This window comes from Pimephales promelas, chromosome 10 (assembly GCF_988280905.1).
Source record: "Pimephales promelas chromosome 10, fPimPro1.hap1.1, whole genome shotgun sequence".
Taxonomy (NCBI): Eukaryota; Metazoa; Chordata; class Actinopteri; order Cypriniformes; family Leuciscidae; genus Pimephales; species Pimephales promelas.
The window spans coordinates 2,225,655-2,246,307 of record NC_142778.1 but is presented as its reverse complement, the minus strand read 5'-3'; the positions used below and the strand labels follow the sequence as shown (position 1 = coordinate 2,246,307).

At 39.9% G+C, this 20,653-nt stretch overlaps 1 protein-coding gene across 1 annotated transcript in view; it reads left to right on the top strand.

Moving 5' to 3' along the window:
• The first annotated feature begins 2,550 nt into the window (after window positions 1-2,550).
• The window catches only part of bmp16 (bone morphogenetic protein 16), a 115,619-nt gene continuing 97,516 nt past the window's right edge, over window positions 2,551-20,653 (top strand). The window contains exon 1 of the mRNA XM_089135265.1: window positions 2,551-3,146. The gene's annotated coding sequence lies outside the window, so the exon portion shown is untranslated. The remainder of the gene's footprint in view (window positions 3,147-20,653) is intronic.

Genomic DNA, 20,653 nt, shown 5'->3' with positions numbered 1-20,653 from the left:
TATTCTCGCTCCATTCAGTTTAAAACGCCCATAAATCTTGAGTTTCCTAAATTCAGTAGTCTGGATGGAGAAGATGTGAGAGTGTGAAGAGTATCTTGCTATCCAACCTTTGAGTAGTGCTGAGACCTTGTCTATGTTGTCATCTGTGCTTACCCATATGGCTAAGGATTGGTGGATAGCAGAGAAAGCATGTACTAAGACCTGGACACAATTTTTCTTAAGTCATTTTTACCTGACGATCACGAGGTGGAGGCAGAGAGAAGGATCAGAGAAAGAAAACAGGGAGTGGGTGAGGACATTGGATCTTTTGTCTATCAGTATAGAGCTTTGTGCTTGAGGTTAAAGCCAACCATGATACCATGCCAGCATCTTAAGAGGGACGGTATCCACAATAGAGGAACTAGTTCGTGTGGGCACACTGGTGGAACGGGACCTGAACGAGGAGAGAGTTTTCTGGAGGCAGAGGCAAGCTGAACAAGCAAATTTGTGTGGAGGAGGAAAGTCTGATCGAGGGAGGTCGAACAACCATAACATTGCTATGTATGCTAAATCCTCCCTGTCTACTCTATTGTTGCCTTTGAATATTTGAAAACAACTTTTGGAGGCAATTGTTGATACAGGTAGTACTTATTGTTTGATCCAAGAGTCTTTATGGAATCAAATCAAACATGTAGGGGAGGTTTTACAGTCAAGTAAGGGTCAGACATTTTCCCTAGCAAATGGCCATATTCAACATGCACAGTGTATAGTGTATGGCAAAGTTTATTCTTTAAGAGCATTCGTGATGCGAAATTGTGATTTGGCATTTCCTCTCGTCGTGTGACTTGAATTTCTGACTCTTTCTGGCGTGAAGTTGGATTTTTCCACCACATCATATAAGTTCCCCGAATACAAGGAGCTGCATTACATACAAGTCATACAACTGACGCTTTACCTTTAACGTCGGTTAGGTGACGGGGTAGGTTTAGGTCTGGGGTAGGGTTAGGATCCGATAACGTCATCTAACTGACGTTTAAGGGTACCCTAAAAAGGCGGATGTTGACGTGAGGGCAAAAGACGTCCCAAGACATCAGTTATATGACGTCTTGGGATGAGACTGCGCTGTTCAGACTGCTCCAATACGGCGACCTCCTGACTTTAGTCAAGACTTTCGAGTGCAGACTGATGCTAGTAATGTAGGACTTGGAGCGGTGCTTACTCAAGATACGTAGCAAGGGGGGACCATGTGGTTGCATACGCTTCAAGGCTTTTACAAGGGGCTGGGTATTTAATCATCCCCAAACTTCTTCTCGTCTCACAAGATCAGACTGCAGAGCTTTGAGTTTATTGTAAAGTATCAGAAAGGCCAATGTAACCTGGTTCCAGATACATTGTCAAAGGGAGTGGAAGAAGAAAGTCAAGGCACTATAGCTCTATCCCATGCAAACAGTGTAACCTATGACTTACCGGTGAGCTGGGGAGATATTGGCCGTGAACAAAAGGAAGATGCTACTCTCCAGCCACTGTGGGGTGAGGTAAATGAGAGTGAGGTGAAGTCTTCTAACCGATTACATTATATTACCCTAAATGCCTACCTTTTTCAGAAGTACTATGGACAAGAACAGATGCCAGAATTTACAGGTTGTCATGCCCACCCAGTTTCGTGAACAATGTTTGCAATACGCACACGCCAACCCATTAAGTGGTCATCTGGGACGGATGAAGACATTGAGGAGGCTATTGGAAGTGACTTACTGGCCTGAGATTCGTAAAGATGTCTGGAGGATATGTAAGAAGTATGGCAAAAGTATAAACCGCGTATTACCAAGCTCGCAAGTTGACTGCAGTCTACACCAGTGGTTGAACCAGGATACATGCTGGGGATCGACTTGATGGGACCATTTCCCAAAAGCAATCGATTGAATGAGTACGTATTGGTGGTAGTTGACTACTGCAGCAAGTAGGTAGAAATGTTCCCGATGAGATCAGCAAAGACCCTTTTTATAGCCAACATCTTAATTAAAGACATCTTCACAAGGTGGGGGACACCCGTGTATCTGGTGTCAGATAGGGGACCGCAGTTCACTTCCCAGCTGTTAAATGAGACATGTAAACAGTGGGGAGTGATACAAAAACTTACCACCGCCTACCATCCCCAGACCAATCTTACATAGCATGTCAACAAGGTCCTTAAAATGATGATTGCCTCTTATGTCCCTGATAATCACAAACAATGGGACAGATGGATTGCCGAGTTTCGATATGCCATCAATTCCGCCTGGCAGGAGAGTACTGACCATACTCCAGCTGAGATTGCCTTGGGCCGGAAATTGAAAGGGCCATTCGAACGCTTGGTGCGGAAACCTCCAAATCCTGACCAACCGGCATATAATTTTCTAGAACGGCAAGTGATGCTAGAAAGGGTAAAGGGGAATGTGAGTAAAGCACAAGAACGACAAGCCCGGTATTATGATCTACGTAGGAGGTCAGTACAGTATCAAGCAGGAGACTTAGTTTAGATACTAACCCACCCATTGTCTTGTGCAGCGAATGCTTACATGGCAAAGTTAGCGGCCAAATGGCAAGGCCCTGCTGAAATAGTGGCACAAGTTAACAGGGTAAACTATAAGGTAAAAATGCTTGAGAATCCTGGTAGTATTGACACATGTCATGTTGAAAAGTTGAAACCATTTTACGGGACTGTCCAGCCTTCTCCTAAAGGGGTGGGAGTGTAAAAGTTCTGGGGTGATGAGTTCACTGTTACTGGTGCTTTGCCACTTCACTAGGGGGCGATGTCCTCACTTCTGAAGGTGAGGATGTGGAAATAAGCAGAGAAGAAGTGAAGTTAGGAGGGGGTGACAAAAACAGAGATGTGAGCATTAGCTCAAGGTATTCACCTGTGGTTGAGTTTTTGAGGAGAAATTGTTATTTTCTTTGCTACTCATTTAAGCCTAATGTTCTGAGACAAGTTTTTCCATTGGACTGTTTTACTCTAAGTTCGACCGCTGAGTGCGCGTGGGAATTATCAATGGATTATTGACTGAGTCTGTCATCTTTAAATTGATTGAACCGGTGGAACTTCCTGTGGAAATTGATTGACTGAAATCATCGTACCATCATTGACTTTGAGAACGCTGGACTTGGGACAAACTGCGTTGGAAACTCAGGTTTTTCTATCATACAAATTATATGTAAATATGGTATGTGTTTGCGTGGAGGGTGAACACATTAGATGTTACTTGTCTGGCACTTAAATATAATCACTGCAAAACTCAACGGATGGTACCCTACCTCTTTACAATGATTTCATTCTGTTTTTTGTAATTCAAGATGGTATGTTACAGGATGATTTGGTCTATTTTGGACAAATTTACCAAAATTGAAGTTGGCAGCAGCCCTATCTCTCATTATTTATCAGTTCATCAGATATGAACAGGTTTGAGGTTCATAAATGAATCATTCTTTTGAGTTGGATCTTTTCAGTGAATCACTTTATTTGGTTCAAATCTGAAAGATTTGTTTATATGGATCTCGATTTTAGCCTCAGTCATGGTGGTTAACAACCCACCGCAGAGGGAAATGTCCCAAAGAAAAAAGTGAGGTAATTACATTTCGATCTGTTTCTCACAAAAACACTGGCTTGAAAAGACTTAGAATATATTGAATGGACAAGTTGCATTACTTTAATGTTGATTTTGTGTCTTTTATTGAAGCAAACAGCACAGTCTCAGCTCTCAGCAGTGTTTGTGCTCAATCGAAGAAAAAAATAGTCAAAAACAGAAAAATTCGAGGACATTAATTATGCATGGTTATAAAATAAACGTGAAATATGTTACACTCAAAAAAAATGCTGTTGTTTTAACCCAATTTTGGGTCAAATATGGACAAACTCAAACATTGGGTTAAAAATGTTATTTAAAAATGTAACCCAATGGCTGGGTTTTGACCCAAAATTGGATTAAAACAACCCAATATTTTATATGGCTCAAAAAGCTCATTAAACGATATGCGGAATTAGCACTCAAAATGAAAAATAAAATCACATATGGCTTTTTTAATTGGTTGCCTGAAGACAGTGCACACAACTGAAAGAGTTCAGACTACAGCTATAAGACATTTCTGAAAAACTCACTCCACCAAGAAATGTACAGCTGTGATTTATGGTTCCTAAGAGCTCACATTGCTGTTGTATTTCTGTAAAGTCCTTAGAGACTCAGTTCCTCTTGTCACATCAGAATTGCGTTGTTAGACCCTTAAAAACCATACATGTTCTTCCCCTATGGCTATCTTTGACCTCGGTCTCACAGGCATTACCTATTCATTGGCAGAAAGGTAATTAAATCCAGCTGAGATCTTCATTGTCAGGGGTTCGTGTGTAAAATCTGCACCCCACACTTACTATCTCTTCAGATATCTACAGATCACAGTTATTTTTAAAACACTTATTTGTGGTAATGGACTCTTTTTGGGATGAATGAACAAAGAAAATGAAACGAAAGAGACCTAGACTGATTGGTTGCACTGCCAGCCCTTTTGTCTTGGTTTCTTTGTTTTCACAGTTTTTATAGAGAGATTTAATCTCTTCTGTGGCTTCTGAGTTATGTAATACCATATGCCTTATCCAAGACAGTGATTATGGAACATAAGCCATTCCTACATTCACTACTATAAGCACTGAACTGAAATGATGAGAATATCCCAGTAAGAGAACTGTCCAGTTTGTTTTCACCAAATAAAATATATATATTTTTTATTTACGCACAGCCGGAGTGTGTTTCCCAAAACATTGTTAGCAAAGTATGGTCGCAAGTTCCGTCGTTACCAGCATAGTTGATGAGTCGCGTTTACCGAAACCATCGTTGTAACGAACATTCGCAAACCGCATCGCAGAGTTGTGTGTTTGAACGACAGATATCGGCCTGTGATTAAATCAGAGTTTCTTGCTTTCCTGACTCAATAAATCCTGATCTTGGGCAAAATAAGCAAGCTGACATTCAGTACAATCTGTGTCTTTTATTTAAAATACATAGAAATGTAATTTACGTCTTTTAGATGGTCAAGCGATTCAAAGCGTCGTTTTTTGAGCGAGCTCAATTGTGTGAGAACGAGACTGGCTGAATCTGGAAATAAAGCAAAATAAATGAGAAATAGTCCTCAGATGTCATGATTGTAATTTATAGAAAAAGTCGTGAATAGTTGAGTTCTTCAATGATGCATCGTATACGGTAGTGAAGCCGCGAGTTACGTCCGGAAACACTCCAGAAAAGTTGTGCGTTTTCGAGTGGTCACTAAATGAATCCACATTTGTTAATGAATCATTTGAGTGAATGATTCAATGGGTTGTGTTTGACTTTATTCATAATTTTATATAACTTTATTCTTGTACAGATGGCGCTGAATACACACTTGAAGAGCAACATGCTTCATGAGTTTTGCGTAAACATACGCGCCACTTTCAAGTCAAGTGGCGTGTTATCTATATGCATTTTCAGCTATCCGTGTGTATGTCTACGCCGTTAAATGTCCGAACGAAATGGAGCAAAATGTAGAGCTACATCTGGGGAGCGATATTTTTTTTTTATATTTTAGGGGAAGACTAATAAATGGTATTAACCCCAGTGACTGGTAGGTTTTGCGACGGGGTTGGGGTATAGGTCCTATATTTAGACACTCAACTAAAGAATTATTAGGAACACCTGTTCAATTTCCCATTAATACAATTATCTAATCAACCAATCACATGGCAGTGTCTTCAACGCATTTAGGGGTGTGGTCCTGGTCAAGACAATCTCCTGAACACCAAACTGAATGTCAGAATGGGAAAGAAAGGTGATTTAAGCAATTTTGAGCGTGGCATGGTTGTTGGTGTCTGAGTATCATCTCGAGTCTCGATTTCTGTTGAGACATTCAGATGGTAGAGTCAGAATTTGGCGTAAACAGAATGAGAACATGGATCATCATACCTTGTTCCCACTGTGCAGGCTGGTGGTGGTGGTGTAATGGTGTGGGGGATGTTTTCTTGGCACACTTTAGGCCCCTTAGTGCCAATTGGGCATCGTTTAAATGCCACGGCCTACCTGAGCATTGTTTCTGAACATGTCCATCCCTTTATGGCCACCATGTCCCCATCCTCTGATGGCTACTTCCAGCAGGATAATTGGTTCAAATTGGTTTCTTGAACATGTCAATGAGTTGACTGTACTAAAATGGCCGCCACAGTCACCAGATCTCAACCCAATAGAGCATCTTTGGGATGTGGTGGAACGGGAGCTTCGTGCCCTGGATGTGCATCCCACAAATCTCCATCAACTGCAAGATGCGATCCTATCAATATGGGCCAACATTTCTAAAGAATGCTTTCAGCACCTTGTTGAATCAGTGCCACGCTGAATTAATGCGAAAGGGGGTCAAACACAGTATTAGTATGGTGTTCCTCATAATCCTTTAGGTGAGTGTATACGTGATCACAATATAAGGTTTTATTAAACTTCTAATATATGTCTCTCTCACACACACACACATACACACACAAACCATTTTCTCTTCTCTCTCTCAAAAACAATGCCCTGGGCCTGTTTATTCTGAAGATATTAGCTTGTTTCAGCATCTGCTGCTTCAATTCCCCAAAGAGTCACAGTTACACAGAGAACAGAAATATAAAAGCAGGATAAAGTGCAAAAGAATACCATTTATTTTGACTTTTTTCAATTATATGATTCTATAAAAACGTTTTACTTTCCCTCTTGTAGTCACTGTGTTTCTGTGAGGTGGTTTGTCCTAGTTTGAGATTATCTGTAGGACCTAAAGTACAGTAAATGACAGTTTGAAGACAATATACTGTCAGTTTTTCTTAGAAGAACCTCTTCATAAAATCATTCTTCTGCTGAAAAGCAACTACTGTACGCAGTCACAAAACTCATCACAAACTTATCGTGACCCCAACCAGAGCCAGAGGTCGAATAACTTTATTACATTTCGACAAGACTGGAGTTGGACTGAGTGTCACTGTCAGAAAGAGAAAAGGAAAGGGGGAGAGAGAAAGAGATTGTCTTTCAATCTGTCTTTTTCCCTTTTCCCCTTTCTCGCAAATGAAATTTCACTCAGCAGTCAAACTGAGGCTGGTTAAAGTTTAATTACAACATCAATAGATGGATGTGGGCCCACAGTGTTCTCCCTATAACATTCCTCTACTTCTGCCAGGACGACACATTAAAATTTTAGTAATTAAAAATTTTACAGTTGAAGGTGAAAGTTGGGTTAATTTTTAACCCAACATATGGGTTTGCAACGCATTCTCATCCCAAAGCGCCATATACAACGCTTTTGCAAAAGCGTAAATATCCAACGCACATGGCACCCTTTAACGTCTAATGAGACGCTTCGGTTATGGTTAAGTTTAGGTATGGTGTAGGGTAAGGGTTAGACCACTAGGTGGAGCCTTCTGCCCAAATATAACTGCGTCTCATTTTACGTTAAAGGGTGCCATGTGCGTTGGATATTATTAGCGTCCTATATGGCGCTTTGGGTTGAGAACGGGCCCGGATTGTCCATATTTGACCCAAATTTGGGTTGAAACAACAAAGCATTTTTTTAGAATGTACAATCACATGAAGAATTGCAAGTGATATAATCTAATTAAAAAATTACATGTATATAAACAATATATTCTATATTTAATGCAAACCGTGCACGTATAAAAGTAAAAACATTATTCGCAGTGCTGCATGGGAGTGGGCGGGCTTTTGGTTTGACTTTCTTGTTTTGATTCTCTGATCGTTTGAGATTTCTTTGCAGAGTCATGAGTAATGCTGTTTCTAACCAGGACTAGCACTTTTAAACATGATTATTTAACAAATACATGCTTCATTAAAGCATTAGCAATGTAGCTCAAGGTAGATGTCTGTCTTATCAGTTTAAGAGTTATCCAAACTTCATTTCCATATGAAGAAATCACTGTGATTTTTACTTACAGAACCTCAATGCTACACTCCATTTGGCATAAATGGATGGTTGGAAAATGTAGAAATGTAGAAATGTCTTCAGACCCCCGACAGGTCAGAATTGTTTAAGAACACACACACATTAGGTGGAGCTGCCGAACGAGTAGGAGAGGAACACAGGTAGCCCGGAGCCAAACACTTCAAACTGTAGACATCCCTCTGTGAGGAACAGCTTGCAGAAAATCCAATATTTCTTCTGACGCATCAAACACAAGGGTCAACAGGTAGTGGACGTATTGTTCTGGGACCTTCATGATTGCGTCAGAACTCAAAACCAATATGAGTCTCCACTCCTCCACAACGGTGTAAAGAACTCTGCTTCATTACTATACTTAACCTTGTATACATGTAAAGATATTTTAGTGACCATTAGTCTCAATAAGGTTTTTTTGTTTTGTTTTTTTGACAACATTTGAGACCCCCTTCAAATTTTGCTTTTGAGACTTTCAGGGGGTCTTATGGCTTAATCGGGGTGGTCGAGCCCCCACATATTTTCTCACTTTGCTTGTATTACTAAGAACTCTCACTAGTAAGGGTGTCACATTTTCGATTTTAAATCGAAATCGATCGAAATTAATTCACAATCTCGAACTTCGAATTAAAAAATGGAATCATCGATGCTGCCACGGAAAAAACGCACGTTATTTTGCTGCGAGTCTGTGGTCAACCTCCTCTAACTTAGCTACAGCCATTCAAAAGATAGCATTGCAACTGGAAACCCAACGACAGAACGTGAACCCCCTCCTCTTTCATTGAAGTCGCAGGTGTGGAAGTGTTTTGTATTTCCAGTGAGTTACGTTGACACGTTCGTGCGTCAAAAAAGCCACCGTTTGCAGACATCCCAAGTCTCGCGGAAGTTCCAGGAGATAGCGGCTCCCTGATGCACGCAAATTAGTTAAAATCTAGAGTGAGCGAGCAAGAGCGAGAGACCTTGCATGTGTGTGTGTGTAAGACAGAGAGCTTCCTGATTGGCCGATTGATAAAAATCGAGAATCGAATCGAACCGTGACCTTAGAATCGAAAATGTAATCGTATCAAGGATTTGGTGAATCGTGACACTCCTACTCATTAGAGTAGTAGACGGTTAGGTTAGGGTTCGGCTTAGTGGACATGTAGTTGTAAAGTTAGCAAAATGTCTAAGGCCGTGTGTCCACCAAAGCGTTTTTCCATGCGCCTAGCGTATGTTTTCAATGGGAGCGCCGCGTTTTTTAACGAGTCGCTGAGCGTTTTTTTCACGCTGAAGCGCAGAGCGCCCGGCGTTTTTTACTGGTCGCCGAGAGTTGAAAAATGTTCAACTTTGGATAAAACGCAGCGCTCATCACAGTCACTTTTTACCCAGCCGTCCAATCACAGTGGAGGAGGGGCGGGACTAAACCACACTGACCAACTGTCACAACATTCAAACTGTGCTGCGGATATTCTGTATCATAGCAACGAAACGTCTCAACAGAAAAAACTCTGCACTGCCAAAACGCTCGCAAGCGCCCAAACCATGGCGTCTTCTAGCATTTTCAGCTGCCTACAAACGCTTTGGTGGACACACGGCCTTAAGTGGACTATTACCCCTTTTCCACCAAAAAATAACTGGTTCGGAACTGGTGCTGGTTCAAAGTTGGTTCAACTTGTGTTTGTTTTCCACGGACTAGAGAACCCAGCGAATGACATTGTTACGTCACTGTGTACGTTGCCATACGTCTCAGCTTTCCCTGAAACGCTTGAGACAACTTTAAAGGTACAATATGCAGGATTTTTGCAGTAAAATATCCAAAATCTTATTTTTTTGACAGTATAGCTAACATATTTCAAACTCTAGCTTGATGTATCAGTGTGATTCAACTTGCATTCCTTTCCCAGAAAATCAACAGAAAAACAAAGTGATAAAGACTATCCCCTGGGATCGCAGAGCTGTGTGTGTATTCGGCGGCTGCGATGGCAGAACACGTTAAAGCAGATTGGATGTGTCAGTTATTGTTCAGTATTCAGAATGGATGAGTCCTCCAGCATTTACGAAGAGTTATAATGGAGTGGAATTCAATAGGATGAAACCGTTTATAATCAATAACCTGAAATGCGTCAGTAAGAGCTGGATTTTCACAATGAATGCCACTGGGTGTGGATTTTGTGTGTGTAAATTAGTCCAGGAGCTCAGGGACTTCTGTCCTGCAGATGTATCTCTGTGTCTCTTCCCTCAGGATAACCATCATGTCCTCAGAGACTATCTCTCTCTTTCTCTCCTTTTCCGTGTATTGGAAACCTCTTGGGCACGTATTCCTGGGACTCCAGCCACGGGAGAGAGGAAAAAAGGAGTAAAGGTCCAAAAGATGAATTATTCAATCTGTCCTTCGGAGTTACGTCAGATAAATAGACAGATATTCATGTTTTATATCTGGGGTCTAAAAAAAAAAAAAAAAAAAAAAAAAAACGGTAGCAACATTAAAAAAAAAAAAATCTAAAAATACAAAATATATGGAAAAAATCAGAAGAAGAAAAACATAGATGCAAGCTGCATATCATTTTAAAATATTGAGTCTTAATGTAAGATATTGAATGTGATCAAAATGAGTAGAGTATTCAAGTATCAATAATTCAATTAAATAAATACATTTGTTTCTAGGACAAGGGGTTTAAAAGTTAGACCAACTATTTTAAAAAGTGTTGTTGTTTTTTTTAACTGGTGGTGGCGCTATAGAGTTGGTCCCAGAGACCCCACATTTGGTCTGATTACTATTCAGGACCACTACTATAAGTGTGCCAAATTTCATCATTTTCATCATCATGCTGAATCAGTTATAAAACACCATCATGGTAACACACATGACACTGCAATAATTCAACAAACATTAATTAAACAACATTAGATGCAACATGAAACCCTAATGTATAGAAATGATGGGATGCGGGGAGTTATTTCAACAATAATTATAAAAAGTCAGCTGTCATAGATTTATGAGGATGTCAATTTACACTTTTTTTACTGTAAATTATGAGATTTATTCATTTCATATAAGATTAATACAAGTCAGCTGAACCTAACCTCTGACACAGATTGGGTTAGTATGTTGATGTGATTAATTTGACATACATTTGAAATGAGAATAAAAATAATGTCCATAACTTTAATGTATTTGATTCAACACAATGGAATGAAATAATGTTCATTATGTATTTGAAAGATTTTTTCCCTTAACTTATGTTACAATTGCCCCAAATCTCACAGACACGAAGACAATCCAGTAATATGCATGACCCCAGACAGCAACATAGTGTCGGTCCAGATCCGGTACGCGTTGAATCCACAGTTGGTCTGGATCTGGGCCGGGTTGCATGAAAACTTTAGATAAATACTGTACATTTATTAGGGATGCACGGATATGAAAATTTTGTCCGATACCGATAACGCTTTATATTTGAAAGCCGATAACCGATATATCGGCCGATAAACTTAAATCCAAATTAATACCTAATTTTGAGAGCCTGATTACAAAAACAAAAGTGTCTCAAAATTAAATCCATGTCCATGTTATAGTGTTGTACAGCCGATATGACAGATTTGTGCTGCACATGTTGTACCGAACCATATTTTCATTTTTTGAAGAGATTTCAATCATATTTCAAGAATGAATCTCTTCAAAAAATGAAAATACGGTTCGGTTCAACAAGTGTCTCAGCTGAAGCTTAAATTTATCAGATTTAATATATCGGCCACATTTTGGCCGATAACGATAACATTAAAAATGAACATATATCGGCCGATACCGATATGCTGGCCGATATCTCGTGCATCCCCAACATTTATGCATTTGGCAGATGCTTTTATTCAAAGCGACTTGCATTGCATTCTTGATGCACTTTTTATTAGCTCTTGCTTTCCCTGTAAATTGAACTTATGACCTTGGTGTTGTTAGTGCCATGTTGTGCCACAAAATAACAGATATATGCACAGTGAGAGCTTTCCTGGGCATATGTTGAGGGTTGATGTCCACTTAAAGCACTGCAGTCACCCCGTCACACTTAAAATAAAAGCTTTATTAAAACTCCTTCTTGAACTCCGTGCACTCCTTGACTGCAGCATTTGTTTAGATATAGGACATCTGTCTTGTTATGGGATAACCCATCATCACCTGAACGCTCATGATCACGAGTGTCGCGGCAGAACATGCGGTGCCATGACAGGGAATCAGAGCCTGGCATCAGCAGAGAAAATCCATTTACAGTCAACATATTGCATTCAGGACACCGTGTTTGGCCACACACAAAGAGCTTCAAGGAGCATGTTACGGATCACATGCCTATGAGAACTGAATGTATTTACATCTCTGACTTCCTTAAGGAGCCTCAACTTCTCATTTGTTTGGCATGTGAATTGCAGGAGACCTTTCGAGACCCTTTACTTACTGTTACTGATGGTAGGAGTTTCCCAGAGATCCCTATAATATAGATGCAAAACAGATTCATTTTTAAAATAACCTCTTAATTTCGTTCATTTGACCTAATTGGTTCCCAGAAGACAGATTTTAGGCTTTAGCCCATCTGTTGCATCATTCAGTAGATATGCACTTGTCAGCAATGTGAATTTTATCCAATACAACAATATGAATTGGACCAAGAGCTGCATGATTAATAGTTAGGATTGGTCCAAACACCCACGCGATCTTATTCCTAAATGACAGCGATTCATCTCTGTCTATTAAACCTTTGACAAGTAGCCTACGATCACAGAGAACACTCAGATCTGTGTTGGCGTTGCTGTCATGTTTAGACAAACCGTCTTTCTAGCCACAGTATCAGTGTTTCTGTGTTACAATTATTATTCAAATTATCTCAGAAAAACTGCAATAAAAGTTTGGATGTAAACACGGATGTGTAAAGTTAACACAGTCTCATCCCAAGACGTCTTTTGACGTCTTTTCTTTTGACCATACGTCAACATCCGCCGTCTTAGGGTACCCTTAAACGTCAGTTACATGATGATCCTGGGACGTAATACAACTGACGCTTTACCTTTAACGTCAGGTAGGTTTAGGTCTGGGGTAGGGTTAGGATCCGATAACGTCATCTAACCGATGTTGACGTATGTTCAAAAGACGTCTTGGGATGAGACTGCGCTAAATAGTAAAATCACCTTTTCAAAGTAACTAAAAATTGTATCAAATACATATCAACAACTGTATTTGTTTTTGAATCATTCATTCAAGAGATTAGCTCAAAAACGCTGATTGATATAATAATAAAACAAGTGAAGTATTTGAGTGAGTCATTGAATCATTCATTCAGGAGATTTGTTCAAAAACGCTGATTCATATAATAGTAAAACAAGTGAAGTAGGCTATTCGAGTGAGTCATTAAATCATTCAGGAGATTCGTTCAAAAATGCTGATTCATATAATAATAAAATAAGTGAAGTAGGCTATTCGAGTGAGTCATTGAATCATTCATTCAGGAGATTTGTTCAAAAACGCTGATTCATATAGTAATAAAACAAGTGAAGTATTTGAGTGAGTCATTGAATCATTCATTCAAGAGATTAGCTCAAAAACGCCGATTCATATAGTAATAAAACAAGTGAAGTATTTGAGTGAGTCATTGAATCATTCATTCAAGATATTCGTTCAAAAACGCAGATTCATATAATAATAAAACAAGTGAAGAAGGCTATTCCAGTGAGTCATTGAATCATTCATTCAAGAGATTCGTTCAAAAACGCTGATTGATATAATAATAAAACAAGTGAAGTATTTGAGTGAGTTATTGAATCATTCATTCAAGTGATTCGCTAAAAACGCTGATTGATATAATAATAAAACAAGTGAAGTATTTGAGTGAGCCATTGAATCATTCATTCAAGAGATTCGTTCAAAAACGCTGATTCATATAATAGTAAACCAAGTGAAGTAGGCTATTCGAGTGAGTCATTGAATCATTCATTCAGGAGATTTGTTCAAAAACGCTGATTCATATAGTAATAAAACAAGTTAAGTATTTGAGTGAGTCATTGAATTATTTATTCAGGAGATTTGTTCAAAAACGCTGATTCATATAGTAATAAAACAAGTGAAGTATTTGAGTGAGTCATTGAATCATTCATTCAAGTGATTCGCTAAAAACGCTGATTGATATAATAATAAAACAAGTGAAGTATTTGAGTGAGCCATTGAATCATTCATTCAAGAGATTCGTTCAAAAACGCTGATTCATATAATAGTAAAACAAGTGAAGTAGGCTATTCGAGTGAGTCATTGAATCATTCATTCAGGAGATTCGTTCAAAAATGCTGATTCATATAATAATAAAATAAGTGAAGTAGGCTATTCGAGTGAGTCATTGAATCATTCATTCAGGAGATTTGTTCAAAAACGCTGATTCATATAATAATAAAACAAGTTAAGTATTTGAGTAAGCCATTGAATCATTCATTCAAGAGATTCGTTCAAAAACGCTGATTCATATAATAATAAAACAAGTGAAGTATTTGAGTGAGTCAATGCACATACGCACATTACACATGTATAGCTGAAAACATACGATTTTCACGAATAGTAAGTCATGCGCACATGATATACGTGTGTGTGTGTGTGTGTGGTGATGTAGGGCAGTGGCGGTCCGTAATTGTTCATTCTCATTCAGGTGTGTACAAACGATGTGTACTGAACAAACACATGAGGGCAATCCGCCTGAACAGCTGGGCTCAGTGTCACAGCGCTACACCTCAGTGAACACACACCAACTAATGACAAACACACCCGAGAGGAGATGCCCGCTGACTCCAATCCAAGCACTGATTTCATAACCGGTTGCTGAGGACACTCGTGCAGTGAGTTGCATAAACCTATACGATATGAGATTCAGATCTTCAGCTAGATAGACGTGTGTGTTGACATGTAGACAAAGATTGTCATCTGGTAGTTTACGGAGCAGGGAAAACCCTGTGCAAACCTACCAGCATCAGAGTCGTAGAGTTACAAACACTTTTAGGACGTGATAGGCAATTAAAAATGCTGTTATAGCAAATCTCTGCTGTTTTACAAAATTTTGCTAAGGCAGCGTTTGCACTGCAGGTCTTGATACCCAAATCTAATGTGTTAACCATATCCTTTTTTTTTTTTTTTTTTTTTTGATGACTGCCTTGCATCTTCTTTTTAAAGTGACCCGACAACCCAAATAAAACGAAAATTAAACGGTGCGATTTGCAATGGACGCAGACGAAAATGTGTACCTTGAAATACAATGCAAGTCGCTTTGGATAAAAGCATCTGCCAAATGCATAAATGTACATAATGTAGATGAAATGATACAAGCTTTTGCTTTGCACACCATCTTTAAAGAGATAGTTCACTTTGAAATTAATTTTTTATATGTTTTATCTTAACCATGATGTAGGTGTCTTTGTTTCCGCAGTATTTTCAATTTTGATATTTTTAGGTCAAACCGTTCGTGTCTGTCAGTCATATAATGCAGGTCTATGGTCACCACCTTAAAGAGCATGCACAGAGAAGTCCAGATTAATAATGATTTAATGACTCGTAAATGTAAGTACACATTGATGGCCTAAGACACGAAACGAGCAGTTTGTGTGAGAAAACGAACAGTATTTATATCGTTTTTACCTAGACAAACGAGAAAATGGTAGAAAGAAGGCAAATTGCTCATTTGTAATCACTTATAAATGCATCTGCAACTAATCTGACCTTAAGCTAGATGATAAAAATGGTTTCTCTCACTTGTGTGTTAGATGTCTCCATCTTTAGACATCAAAACAAACCGCTGCTGATGAATGTGCACAAAAAGATCCCCATATCTACCTCTTCACCGAAATGTGCCGCGCTATCTGTGTGTGTGTGTGTGTGCTCTTACCTGCACTTCACATCGTGTGGGAAGGAAAGACCAGTTCAGGATTGGCACAGTTTTTAAGAGAGTGTGGGTGCGCTGAGCACAACACAGCGTTCACATTATCTGCGCTCAACGATATCTTAGCTCTCACGAATAGTTTCAGAATTCAAACGCTGTCGGCAAACATTAAAAAGCAACAGATTTGTTGGCACTTGGCACATGGAAACAGTTCAAGTGTGTAAACAGAGCTGATTTTGCTATTGCAATTATGGTAAATTACACGCAAGCATCATGATGATGCAGCATCGAACTGCAGGAGGAAATTATTTAAGAGCAGCTCTACTATCATTTGCATACACTTTTCATGCGAGGCACCGACAGCGATTACTGGCGCATTTAAATATCACACAAATCTGCCATTTACCAGCCGATGGGTCATTTATACCTGAATTTTAAATGTGAAAACATGCTACTCGTATCGCATCAAGCTAGCAATCTTATACAGGCATGTTTGACGAGGTGTCCCATGCGCTAACTTGCACTGACCTTGTTTTTGGTCGTCATATAAACAGATATTCTTTGATTATGTAACTGCGCGTTGCATAACACACACTAGGATGACCAATCAGGTATGACAAAGCAATGCACTGTGGTTCTGCACTGATTCTGCAGGGGTAATGAAACCGCCACTGTTCAGACACTCCAGCCTGTGAAGAAGAGGGCCAGTGACGCACTTGAATGACTCTGTTGTGCCCTTAACTACTTCACAATCACAAGTGGCCATCCTTGCCTATATACAGAGAGAAGCAGAACTCAAACATTGGAGAATGTGGAGAAGAATAACTTGTGCATCTTAATAATCCTTACGATTACACACCAGATCCAAGACATAGTGCCCCGTCTCTTCACGAATCAGACTCGTCCTGATGATGTACTTTTAATGTATATACGAAGAGTTCAGATGCAAAAGCCTCTAAGTGCCATTTGAAATTTTCTTCTAGAATGATCATTTTTATCAAGCTTGTATATTTAAGTTCAGTAATTTCACTTAAATGGCAATGATAATTACCTATTAATTGTTATTTAAGTGAAATTACTGAACTTAAATATACAAGCTTGATAAAAATCATCATTAAAGAAGAAAATTTCAAATGGCATTTAGAGGCTTTTGCATCTGAACTCTTCATACTTAGCCTAATTATAAACTGAGGGTATTCGGAGATTCTTAATTGGGTGTTATTTACAATTAAAATTAAATTGATTAGAGTTTAAATGCATATTGAATGGCCTTGAGAGTGTTTTGACATACAGCGATTTCATAATTATATTGTCTTTGAAATATGGTTAAAGTGTAGACCTACCTTTTTCATTAATTTTGTAGTAAATGCAAGTAGCCTAATATTTTATAAATATACTTTTAAGATTTGAAGTACACTGCAAGTGCACATTCAATACAGTTAAGTACACTTATGTTTTTACGAGGGGGTTCTCGGACATTGAAACTTTGAAACGTTGGAGGCAGATCTACGTCAAAAAAGTATAATTTAGTCCAGTGTTTAAACTAATAATTCCAATGTTTTTACTAGATTATTTTAACATACGTAGATACATATACTCACCTAAAGGATTATTAGGAACACCTGTTCAATTTCTCATTAATGTAATTATCTAATCAACCAATCACATGGCAGTGTCTTCAATGCATTTAGGGGTCAAGACAATCTCCTGAACTCCAAACTGAATGTCAGAATGGGAAAGAAAGGGGATTTAAGCAATGGTTGTTGGTGTCTGAGTATTTCACAATCTGCTCAGTTACTGGGATTTTCACACACAACCATTTCTAGGGTTTACAAAGAATGGAGTGAAAAGGGAAAAACATCCAGTATGTGGCAGTCCTGTGGGCCAAAATGCCTTGTTGATGCTCGAGGTCAGAGGAGAATGGGCCGACTGATTCAAGCTGACAGAAGAGGAACTTTGACTGAAATAACCACTCGTTACAACCGAGGTATGCAGCAAAGCACAACAACACACAACCTTGAGGCGGATGGGCTCCAACAGCAGAAGACCCCACCGGGTACCACTCATCTCCACTACAAATAGGAAAAAGAGGCGACAATTTGCAAGAGCTCACCAAAATTGGACAGTTGAAGACTGGAAAAATGTTGCCAGGTCTGATGAGTCTCGATTTCTGTTGGTAGAGTCAGAATTTGGCGTATACAGAATGAGAACATGGATCCATCATGCCTTGTTCCCACTGTTGGGCTGGTGGTGGTGGTGTAATGGTGTGGGGGATGTTTTCTTGGCACACTTTAGGCCCCTTAGTGCCAATTGGGCATCGTTTAAACGCCACGGCCTACCTGAGCATTGTTTCTGACCATGTCCATCCCTTTATGGCCACCATGTCCCCATCCTCTGATGGCTACTTCCAGCAGGATAATGCACCATGAATCATTTCAAATTGGTTTCTTGAACATGTCAATGAGTTGACTGTAGTAAAATGGCCGCCACAGTCACCAGATCTCAACCCAATAGAGCATCTTTGGGATGTGGTGGAACAGGAGCTTCGTGCCCTGGATTTGCATCCCACAAATCTCCATCAACTGCAAGATGCTATCCTATCAATATGGGCCAACATTTCTAAAGAATGCTTTCAGCACCTTGTTGAATCAATGCCACGTAGAATTAAGGCAGTTCTGAAGGGGGTCAAACACAGTATTAGTGTGGTGTTCCTAATAACCCTTTAGGTGAGTGTATATGCCTCATTAGTGGTTTCTATGTCTCTATGGGCTGCTATTCATTAAGCCGTCCGCCATTCTGGAAGGGTCAAAGCCAGTCTGCGAACATTTCGAAGCAAGTCCACTGAGCATCTACAACCATTAGACGCATATATGAATATAAATACCTACAAAAACATCGTACAAACAAAATACATAAAAACACAATCCCATTTCTTTGGAATGGGAAAAGCTGTCACTTTTGCATAGTTTGTGCTTGCTGTTTATAATAATTTAAATAGTCAGTTAAAAAAGGAATGTATACCTGTATGATATCATGCTGTCGCCACATTGGACCAGCGGTTTGGAAAATTAATGGATGGATGATTCAGGTGCGGGCGCCATCTTCTGGTCAGACGCGGGAATTAATTTAGCACGCGACTCTCGCAGTGCATTATGGGTATTCTCTAGCTGTTGAACATACAACGATTGTAAACTCATTGTTGCTTTGCATTGTGGGATTCGGTAACGTCCACTATGGTTTCAGACACCACTATAAATGGCTGTTCCCTCAAATAGTGCTCTATAAGTGGATAAGTGTAGTGGATTGACTCGACTGAAAGTTACCATGAGCATTGTAATATTTAAAGCAGATGTCATAACAAATGTCAATAGACTGTGAAGTTTATAAAACAAGCGGTTCATTCAGAAATTCATAAGATGCTGTGGAAATACAAAACAGAAGACAGAGCACAAAAAGTGCAATGCTAAAAAGGGGGAGGGCTACATAAGGTCTATACACATCTGTGATTGAACAGAACTGATTCAAATGATTTCATAACAATTGGACATTGCTTGGACATGTTAGCTTGTCGCTAAGCTAACGGTGTAGTTCTAAGAAGCATAAAAGCAAACATCACACACAAATATTTTGTATAAATATCATCTTTATTATTGTACTAACTATTTCTTTGTCTATACAACATTGCATGAAATAGTAAATTTATCATTATTCTCCCACTTTGTCCACCATTTTGGATGCATTTATTCATGAAACTCGCAATCTATTGTGAGATTGCCAGTCAGCAAATAGAAGAGCCTTAACTTCTAGAACAGTCTTTGTTTCTGGTGTGTACATGTGATGCCTTCATATACAACTAGACTTGTAGTCAAGACCACCTAAACCGAGACCAAGACACTACCAAGACCAGTGGGTATCGAGACCAAGACGAGACCAAGACCAGAGGGTATCAAGACCAAGACCAAGACCAGAGGGTATCAAGACCAAGACCAAGACCAGAGGGTATCAAGACCAAGTCGAGACCAAGACCAGAGGGTATCGAGACCGAGACCAAGACCAGAGGGTATCGAGACCAAGTCGAGACCAAGACCAAGACCAGAGGGTATCGAGACCAAGACCGAGACCAAGACCAGAGGGTATCGAGACCAAGACCGAGACCAAGACCAGAGGGTATCGAGACCAAGACCAAGTCGAGACCAAGACCAAGACCAGAGGGTATCAAGACCGAGACCAAGACCAGAGGAGACCAAGACCAAGTCGAGACCAAGACCAAGACCAGAGGGTATCGAGACCAAGACCGAGACCAAGACCAGAGGGTATCAAGACCAAGACCAAGACCAGAGGGTATCAAGACCAAGATCGAGACCAAGACCAGAGGGTATCGAGACCAAGACCAAGTCGAGACCAAGACCGAGACCAAGACCAGAGGGTATCGAGACCAAGATCGAGACCAAGACCAGAGGGTATCGAGACCAAGACCAAGTCGAGATCAAGACCGAGACCAAGTGGAGACCAAGACCAGAGGGTATTGAGACCAAGACCGAGACCAAGACCAGTGGGTATCGAGACCGAGACCAAGTCGAGACCAAGACCGAGACCAAGTCGAGACCAAGACCAGTGGGTATCGAGACCGAGACCAAGTCGAGACCAAGACCAGTGGGTATCAAGACCAAGACCGAGACCAAGTCGAGACCAAGACCAGAGGGTATCGAGACCAAGACCAGAGGGTATCGAGACCAAGACCGAGACCAGTGGGTATCAAGACCGAGACCAAGTCCAGACCAAGACCAGAGGAAATCGAGACCAAGTCGAGACCAAGACCAGAGGGTATC